Source organism: Agrilus planipennis, unplaced genomic scaffold (assembly GCF_000699045.2).
Source record: "Agrilus planipennis isolate EAB-ADULT unplaced genomic scaffold, Apla_2.0 scaffold13, whole genome shotgun sequence".
NCBI lineage: Eukaryota > Metazoa > Arthropoda > Insecta > Coleoptera > Buprestidae > Agrilus > Agrilus planipennis.
Window position 1 is genome coordinate 2,612,102 of NW_020439040.1, and position 10,478 is coordinate 2,622,579.

The following is a 10,478-nucleotide window of genomic DNA, read 5'->3' on the forward strand; positions in this document are numbered from 1 at the left end:
AACAAATCACATCCATAACTATTTGCGGACAGTAATCTAATCTAGGTCTACCTCTACCCCTCCTAACTCCTGTTTCTGCCTCTAATATGTCTCTGACTAAACCTTCATGCCTAAGAAGGTGTCCTACCAACCTATCTCGCCTATTTTTTATTGACTTCCATAGAGTCCTCTGTTCTCCTATTCTTTCTAATACCTCTTCATTTCTAACCTTTTCTACCCACGATATCCTCATCATCCGCCTATAACACATTTCGAAGGCTTCTTACCTTTTCTTTTCCGCCGCGCCCACTGTCTATGTTTCGCACCCATACAATACCGTGCTCCAAACATATACCTTTAACGAATACAAGTAATTTTGTGAAATTTTGCGCGAAGATGTTTAATTCCTAGATATGATCGTGAATGGTATCAAATAATATTGCGTGTGTCTATAGGTTGAGAAAAATCAAAAACATCTAAAAAAAGCTCACCTTGCCACTGTGACTAAAAGAAGTGCATGCATGCTTGTTTTCATAAATAATTAAATTAAAACCACCATTCCTTTGTTATTGTAACGGCATTGTAAAAACTAAAAGCCTCGTAAATTTTTCTATTACTAATAATATATTAGAAGCATATGAATATTACAAATAGTATAAGTGATATGAATGATAAACTTTAGATTTATTTCTGTTCCCTTTCGTTGTCAGAAATAGTAAAATACATTCGCTAAATTTGAAGCTTCACTGCGACTGAACAAATAGTAATTTATGCTCCAATAGTTGTAATAGTTCTGATAATGAAATTAGCATTCATTCCTGTAAATTCTTGTTCAATTCTCTAATTGATGCAGGCAGATAGGTAGCATCGTTCCATGATAACACACACAGGCACACAAACGTATAAACGTCTGGTAAGTGCAGGTAGGTGTAATATGTTGTTGTAGTTGCAAAATTAATTTTGTCTCTGTCAATGTTACAACTGTCGCGCATTTCTACCATCGAGATGCTCATTTTCTGAGTGATGTGAACACTTCTGAAAATAATCTGCTAGATCATTAGTGCTCAACTCGGAGAAAATGACCGTACCATTTTCAGTTTCTTCTATTAAAGCTGGATGCTTCAAGTGTGCTTAAATGTAAGAATGTGCCCCCGTGAAGAATCACGTTGACGACAGTAATGTAATAAATAAATAGATTCCACACTTTCCAGCAATTTAAGAACTTTTCCCGTAATTTTGCTAATCCTTTTACATTTTTGATTGCGGTTTGCTGTATTATGTAAGTACTTGTTTCATTAAATTCTTTTGATTCGATACTTTTTAGTGCCTAGGAAGTAAAATTTGAGCACCTAGGAAGCAAAATCTGAGAAGAAAATCTGTATGGCAAGACTCTGAACATGTCAAGATATTGTGCATGGCAAAACATTATGCTTGACGAGACACTATGAATGGCAAGACCTTGTGCATGACAAGACATAATGGACGGCGAGATACTATGTATGGCAAGACACTGTGCATGGCAAGACACTGTGTATGACCAGGCACTGTGTATGACGAGGCACTACAAGCAAGTGTAAAATGAGACACTATGTATTGCAAGACACAGTTCCATGTGGTACATTTCATGTTTTCAGTTTTCGACAAATTCTAGTACTAACCAGCTTATGTGAAATACTGTAATACTTTTTGATAATGTAAAATTTTATTGTGCCTCGCAAGATACAATTTGAAATCCCATTATGTATAGAAATGAATTTTTAGCAAGAACCGTGTTGAATGATTGCTTCGCGAAATCGCAATTTTGTTGAAATAAATGGGAAACTATAGAATACAAAATAAGCAGTGTAAAGCATTATAATTTTTTTGTAAGTTACTATCGACCGCTAAAATATAATAGGGCTATCGCAACTATATAATTAATGTTTTATATTTCTACTTGAATTGATTAAATTGAAAAAATTTACAAGAAACAAACAAAAAGAAGTAAACATAAAGTCACACCATATGAATACGTAGATTATATGTACCTGCACTTAATAAACTACACATACAATTGATTCATTAAAAACTACTATTTCCTTATAAAATCGATCGCCTTCAACACAATTACTGTTCAACTAAGGAAGTTTTAAGTTATTAAAATTTTATCACATTTGCATTTCTAATCCCTAGACAAAAATTTTCAGTCCCTCTCCAGTCTCTCAGAATCTTTCAGTCTTTCAGCGTCTCTGAGAGCGTCTCTCACAGTCTTTCACAGTCTCTTAGTTATTACCTAGGTATTTTTATGGATCTCTAAACAGTCTCTGTATGAGAGACTCGAACGATAAAATTGTTAGTTCAGAGATTCGAGTCTCTCACAGAGAGACTGAATGAATAAAACTGAAAAATTGAGACACTCAAGTCTATCGTGGAAAGACTGGGATCTCTGAAATATGTTGAACTTTTAACCACGTCTATCGAGACACCTCTTATTGAGAGATTCGAGTCCTTGGTTCAATAATCAGAGTCTCTCGTTCAGAGACGCTAAACAGTTTTTTTGACAGTCTCTCGACAGTCTCTCAGACACACCAGAAAGACTCGATTAGAGACGGAGACTCGAGTCTCGCTTTCAGAGACTCTGAGAGAATGAACATTTTTATCTTTGGATGATAGGTTGTTTTTCAATTAATATCCTAGATTTGATAAGACAGTAGTTAAAAATTTCTTTAGATGTAAACGAAAAACGTTTAGTCTTATTAAATCTGAAATGCATGACATTTTTATCTGTCTGTATTTTTGCGATCTTTTTATTTTCTCAATAAAAATTTAAGAGTGTCATATTCCATCCTTATTTTTTGCTGCTACCGAGACATAAACGTCATTTTATATTAAGTCGTTGTCTATTACTTCCTTTTCGGTAAATAAAAATAAAAACAGCATTAAATTGATTTCGAATAATATTTTCAGAAACAAAGAACGATAAAATGAGTGTATTGTAGATACATATTTGCAAAATTCAATTGCATCAAAGTCAAACGTGCGGAAATATTGTTTTATTCAAAATCATAAAACAAGCGATACCTTTTAAAGAGAACGATTAATATTGTATTTCTTTTAGGAGACATAGAGCCATATAAAAATACAGATAAAACTAACAGGTTGTATTCGTAATTATTCAATGATTAAAAATAAATATGTTGACTACACATTAATCATATAAAAATGCCACTTGCAATAAGCATCTGATACACTCTATATATAACCACATCAGGCACAAAATGAATAATTCATACATTAGCTTTGCTATCTGCTTCTTCGTGGTCCACACTTTTAGTGCATGCTGCAATAGTAGTAGTAGTCTATACTTATGTACAGGCAAGGCAAAAAATTCATCGAATGTAGAAATGACACATTCCTTTGTGGTATTTTTTGTTTTCATGTCGCACAAGTGAAGGTGCATAATTTGGTGGGCGTTTGGAATATATTTTTTCAACCACGTTTTCTTCTAGACTAGATTACTGTTCGCAAATAGTTAATGATGTGAGTCGTTCTACAGGGTTGTTCGGAAAGTCATTTCGTTTTTTTTTGTGGAAATGAAAGACAGTTTTCGTATAATAAACAAATACTTTATTAAATTATATATTGACCGTTCTGGTCCAACACCTTTTGCCATCTTTCTGGTAGTAGCATAATTCCACGCTCATAAAATTTTTGGTCTTTGCTGGCAAAAAACTGATCGAGGAGGTTTTTGACCTCCTCATTTGAGGTGAAGGTTTTACCGTCTAAAAAATTTTGGAGTGACCGGAACAAATAATAATCCGATGGTGCCAGGTCTGGAGAATATGGTGGGTGTAGCATTGTATCCCATTCAAGCTGTAAAAGCTTTTGGCGAGTGACCAAACTTGTGTGAGGTCTCGCGTTGTCTTGGTGAAACACTACACCTTTCCTGTTGATTAGTTCTGACCTTTTCTGTTGAAGTGCATCATTCAGTTTGTCCAGCTGATGACAGTAGACTTCCGAATTAATCGTTGTGTTATCCGGTAAAAGCTCAAAAAAAACGATTCCTTTAAAATCCCACCAAACAGACAGCATCACCTTTTTTTGGTGAATATCGGCTTTGGAAATGGTTTGAGCCGGTTCATCTTTTTTGCTCCATGACCTCTTGCGTTTGACGTTGTTGTATACAACCCATTTTTCGTCCCCAGTGATGATGCGCTTCAAAAACGGATCATTTTCGTGACGTTTGAGAAGCGAATCGCAGACGTCAATGCGGCGACACAGATTTCTCTCTGTGAGAACATGGGGAACCCATACATCGAGCTTCGAGGATAATCCCAGGCCTTTCAAGTGGTCATAAACTGTTGAATTTGATAAATTTAACCTCAATCCGATCTCACGTGTTGTTATTCGCCGGTTCACATCAACTAATGCCTTTATCGCGTCTTTATCAGCTTCAACCGGCCTTCCCGAACGTGGTGCATCTTCGACATCAAAATTGCCGGATCGAAATTTAGCGAACCAGTTCTGGCACTGGCGTACTGTCAACACACCTTCTCCATACACATCAGTCAATTTCTTTCTGGCTTGAACAGCATTTTTACCCTTTCTGTAGTAAAACAGTAAGATATGTCGAAAATGCTGCTTATCGCTCTCCATATTTAAAAGGGCACCAACCAAAAACTACTGCGTAGAATTAATTGGAATTTTTCACACACAAGCCTTGCTATATGAGCTCTCAAAGCATATAAAAATTATACGGCTTAAATGTGAAGTTGGGTGCAAAAGAATACAATTAAATCCTCTGTCGGGAAAAAACGAAATGACTTTCCGAACAACCCGATAGTTTTAGGGAAATGCGAAGATTAACTCAGAACAGGAAAGAGCGGAGGTGCGTGTCCAACTTTATGACGATGAACCACGTAAATTTTCTCTGAAAACTGTTCTAAACTAACCGAACTCTCAAAATCTTTTCAACAAAGCGTAACACCCCTAAAACGCTTGAAAATGCATTATTAGACTTATATCACTTTACTAATTATATGAAAAGATGACTGCAGACGTTTGTACGAATTTTCCTGCACCTCGTGTAGTAATATTCATTGATGATGCCGCCCTTTAATGATTACAAGGACTAATATATTCCTAAGTGGCGTTTTTGCACGATACCTAATACGATTAGTATAATAGACAATAAATAGACAAAAAAATTTATAACCATAGGGCTGATGATAATCAGCATAATAACTAAAATGTATACATCCTTTTTTTTAACAGAAACTACGTAATTTAACCTTATTTTGATATTATTAAGGTGCTTCCGAATTTCTTCTACTGAGAAATATCTTATATTGAAATAGTTACTGAATTTCTTCATTTTGTAGTCATCTACCAGTACTACTATAAACCATTAGGGAAAATCTATATACGAGGGTGGATTGATAAGTTTCCGGCCTAACCAAGAGATGACGCCACTAGGCCTACCTTGAGGTGACATTCTATAGTACCATCCTTGGATAGCTTGTAGCTATAGTTTCAGCCCGATCTCCTTGCTAGTGTAGGTTTGACAGCACGCTGAACAAGACGCCTCTGTGGTTTTCGTAAAAATGGAAAAGCAGGAAAATCGTGCTGTCATCAAATACTTTTATTTGAAGGGGTTAACGCCGAAGGAAATTAAAAAAGAGATGGACTCAACACTGGGGACATCCTCCCCGTCATATTCAACCGTTAAGCAGTGGGTTTCCGAGTTTAAAAAGGGTCGTGTGAGCACCTCTGATGGGCCTCGCTCAGGACGCCCCGTTGAGGTCACAACTCCAGATATGATCGAAAAAATTCATCAAATAGTGCTGGGAGACCGCAGATTGAAAGTGCGTGAGATAGCTGAGACCTGTAAGATGTCATATGAACGTGTGCAACATATTTTGCACCAACATTTGCATATGGAAAAGCTCTGTGCAAGATGGGTGCCGCGTTTGCTAACAGTCGACCAAAAATTGATTCGAAAAAACATTTCTACCGCAAATTTGTCATTGTATAAGCGTAATCCAAGCGAATTTTTGCGTCGATTCGTAACCGTTGACGAAACGTGGGTCCACCACTACACTCCTGAAACCAAAGAACAGTCTAAACAGTGGATTGGACCAGGGGAACCAACTCCAAAGAAGGCAAAAACAATTTTTTCGGCGAACAAGGTTATGGCTACTGTTTTTTGGGATGCAAGAGGTATTATATACATTGATTACCTTGCAAAGGGTAATACTATCACTGGTCAATACTACGCAGACTTATTGCAACGTTTGAGCCACGAGGTGAAAATTAAACGACCTCATCTGGCGAAGAAAAAAATCTTGTTTCATCACGATAACGCACCAGCGCACACGTCAATCGTTGCGACGGCTAAAATCAACGATCTAAAGTTTGAATTGATGCCGCACCCTCCTTACTCTCCAGACCTAGCCCCGAGTGACTATTTTCTGTTCCCTAATCTCAAAAAATGGCTTGGCGGTAAGAGATTTGCGGACAATGAAGAAGTAATCGAAGCTGTAAATGGTTATTTTGAGGAGCTTGACGAATCAGTCTATAGAGATGGCATTAATAGACTGGAACACCGCTATGAGAAATGTATCAGCCTTGGAGGAGATTATGTTGAGAAATAAAAAAAAAAAATTTTTAAAAACCTTGTTTTTCTTGGTCAGGCCGGAAACTTATCAATCCACCCTCGTATATACTATACAGGGTATTAGTCAAATGAGTAGAAAGTTTGGAGGGTGTTAACTAGATGCAACAGGGAATCGCATGATGACTAAGGCAACGTAATTAAGGTAAGAAAACTAGACGAAGTTGCAATTCGAAGCCTGGGCGAGAACTGGTAAATAGAGAGAAATTGCGATAACAATTAACAACCACATTGATGAAAAATGTAGACAGTGACGGTTGTAGAACGACTAATAATGTAAATGTCAACAGCTTACTCCTACGCTATAACATATCTTTGATTGTTGCTGATAGTACACAAAACTATTTAAAGAACACTTTGACGGTATTAAGAACACGAAAGAATGAAAAAATTAACATTATATACACTTTAACAGGGAGATTAATATCCTCCAGATAAAATAATTCGAAGTGGTCTGTATTCCTCCAGATAAGTAATAGCAAAAAAGTGCAAAAATACAAATGAAACACAACACGGGTGCTGTTAAGTTGCAGCTGATTGAATACGGCGTTGCTATGTCGTATTTCCCTGCGTGATCCTACCAGGACTGGCTAAGTGGCGTTTTTGCACGATACCTAATACGATTAGTATAATAGACAATAAATAGACAAAAAAATTTATAACCATAGGGCTGATGATAATCAGCATAATAACTAAAATGTATACATCCTTTTTTTTAACAGAAACTACGTAATTTAACCTTATTTTGATATTATTAAGGTGCTTCCGAATTTCTTCTACTGAGAAATATCTTATATTGAAATAGTTACTGAATTTCTTCATTTTGTAGTCATCTACCAGTACTACTATAAACCATTAGGGAAAATCTATATACGAGGGTGGATTGATAAGTTTCCGGCCTAACCAAGAGATGACGCCACTAGGCCTACCTTGAGGTGACATTCTATAGTACCATCCTTGGATAGCTTGTAGCTATAGTTTCAGCCCGATCTCCTTGCTAGTGTAGGNCGAGAGTTGTCTCCTTCCTTTTCTGGCCTAGTGCTGTTCTTTTCTACTTTGCGCCGGTCAAACTGAAGGTCACATCGCTACAGAAAGTAAACCAAGTATAGCAACGTATCTACCATGAAAAGAAAGAATATGACATTAACTTCGAAATAACAGTGGGTAAGATAGTATACTATTATTAATTGACATTGAACAATTTTTCAGGTATATTAGGTACTCAAAACCAACAAATTTATTTTCAGATTTCTCAAGATTTAAGAAACTAGTTCTTGAGTTTTGATTAGATTACATCACTTGCTTTTATTGTTTTCATTTCCATTACTAGAATAATGGAACTATTACTTCGTATAGATAGTTAATTGCGCTGGTTAAACTGAAGGTCACATCGCTACAGCAANGAAAACCGTTGACTTTCAAACATTTACTTAATATTCTTGTTTCATAGCATACAAACACCTCCTACAGGCTTGCTACTTATCTTAGAATCGCCCTGTATAAAAGGATTGACCGACTGAGTTTTATATCAACATACGTGAAAAAAAAATTATATTCATTTGACTTTTATTTCTGACCTATCAAATGTTGAAACAAAGTCGCCCCGGTACGTATAAATACATATGTAGCAATTAGAAGAATAATTCATTTGATTCAATTACCTCTTAAAAACTTTTAATGCGACATCTGCTGATATGTTTGTTAAACATTAGCCCATGCTGCGCAAAACAACAACTACCCGTCAAGTTTAGTAAAAAAAATATGCATCAAGTTTGGTAAAATAAAAGACAGAAAGGCCTTCATAGAGAACACCAGCGTCAAAGTTTCCAACAGCAATACCGCAGCTTTTCCGCATGAACAAAATCGAGTTATGTAAAATTAAGCTTTAACGCTTTTAATTTTTTTTTTATATGAGAAAAAGGTTCAGTAGCGCCTACGTCAAAAAGTAATTAAATTATGAAAATAACAGAAGCGATTGCGAATTTCTAAAATATTACTAATGATGTAATACAAAAGGAGACCAATATTGTCAAGATGATCATGTTACGCAAAAAATGCTTTTTATATTAATTTAGAAATTAATTAGTTAGGTACTTAAATGCAACGAATAAGCGAATATAGTTAACTAATTTATAATAATCTGATCAACTATTTATTAGTAACAAACATAAGGAAGAAATTTTTTATAATATAAAATGGTTAAAATATTGATTTACTGATAATAAATAATATAATAAGGAAGTTTCCACCGTTAAGGTGACTGAAATTGTTAACCGTTTCACCACCTTAACTCACTTCTGTCTCGCTTCTATCTAGATATTGATTGCTCAGTCTCCTCAATCTGAATGTAATCCGACTATCTATACCTACAACTGCTATTTGACTACTGATCAGGTGTTAGGTGTATCAGCATGTTATTTAAGGGAATAATTGGAAAGTACTAACTTTTTCTTATATTCAAGAACATTGACAGAAAAGTAACAATAACAAAAATAATTAAATTTGATTTATAATCGTGATTATGAAGCAAAAATGTGAGATGGTACGGTTTGTCAGTTTTAATGAAATCATTCTTGAAGTAATTAAAAAGTAGAAGAAGAAGAATAATCCGAGATAAAATGTTCAGTCTCTCAGAGTCTCTGAAAGCGAGACTCGAGTCTCCATCTCTCATCGAGTCTCTCTGGTGTCGCTCAGAGAGACTGTCAAAAAAACTATTTAGCGTCTCTGACGAGAGACTCGAGTCGCTCGTATAGAGATCCTCATTTCGTATCCAGTCTCTGAACGAGATACTCGAATCTCTCAATAAGTGGCGTCTCTATAAACATTGTTAAAAGTTCAACATATTTCAGGGATCCCAGTCTTTCTACGAGAGACTCCGGTCTCCCAATTTTTCAGTTTTATTCATTCAGTCTCTCTGTGAGAGACTCGAATCCCTGAATTAACAATTTTATCGTTCGAGTCTCGCATACAGAGACTGTGAGAGATCCATAAAAACACCAAGGCAATACCGAGATACTGTGAGAGACGCTCTCAGAGACGCCGACAGACTCTGAAAGACTCTGAGAGACTGAAGAGAGACTGAAAATTTTTGTCTAGGGAAGTTAAATAATAAAATGAAGTACCTATTCATCATGAATAAAATGTAGTAAGGACTTTAATAAATGGGTGCGTACATTTGTATTCAAACAATTTGATTCAAAATTTACTTGCAATAACTTAAAGCGAGTTAGTTCCGTTGTTATACATTTCACTAAACATAACCCTCGGTCAGAGAAATCCATCGGATGGTTTGTCCTTTCGGGAAGGACAGACCCTCATCCTAAATAAGGTGCGTCAATTATATCTGCTGATCTCGGACTAGAAATGATTCAACGTTTACCAGTAAAATGTATTTTCAACTGGATTATATCATTTTGAGATAATATCCCTACTGCGTATTCCGGTTAAATGAAATGGCATTATACGATAGAATAACGTGGTACGACTAATAACTTACAAATTTAGAGGTAACAACAATAACTTTCTTTTTAATATGCTGTTATACCCGGTGATGCCGAATTCCCTCCCGCAGGTAGTTTTGGTTAAAATATGGATGTCCAATTCCCTCCCGGGTACTAGCCGAGTTCCCTCCCGTTCATATCAACTCCGATAATTAAGTTAACGACTACTTACCGATTTTATTTATCGAAAATAAATATATATTTATAGTGCACTTCAGTACTTCAGTAAATTAAAGATAAAATAATTTCAGAAAGAAAACACATATCAGTTATGAAATGTTTATTTATTTATTTTTAAAATGGTTTCCCACTACCTTAACAAATTCAATGTTTGGAAATTCGTGTGC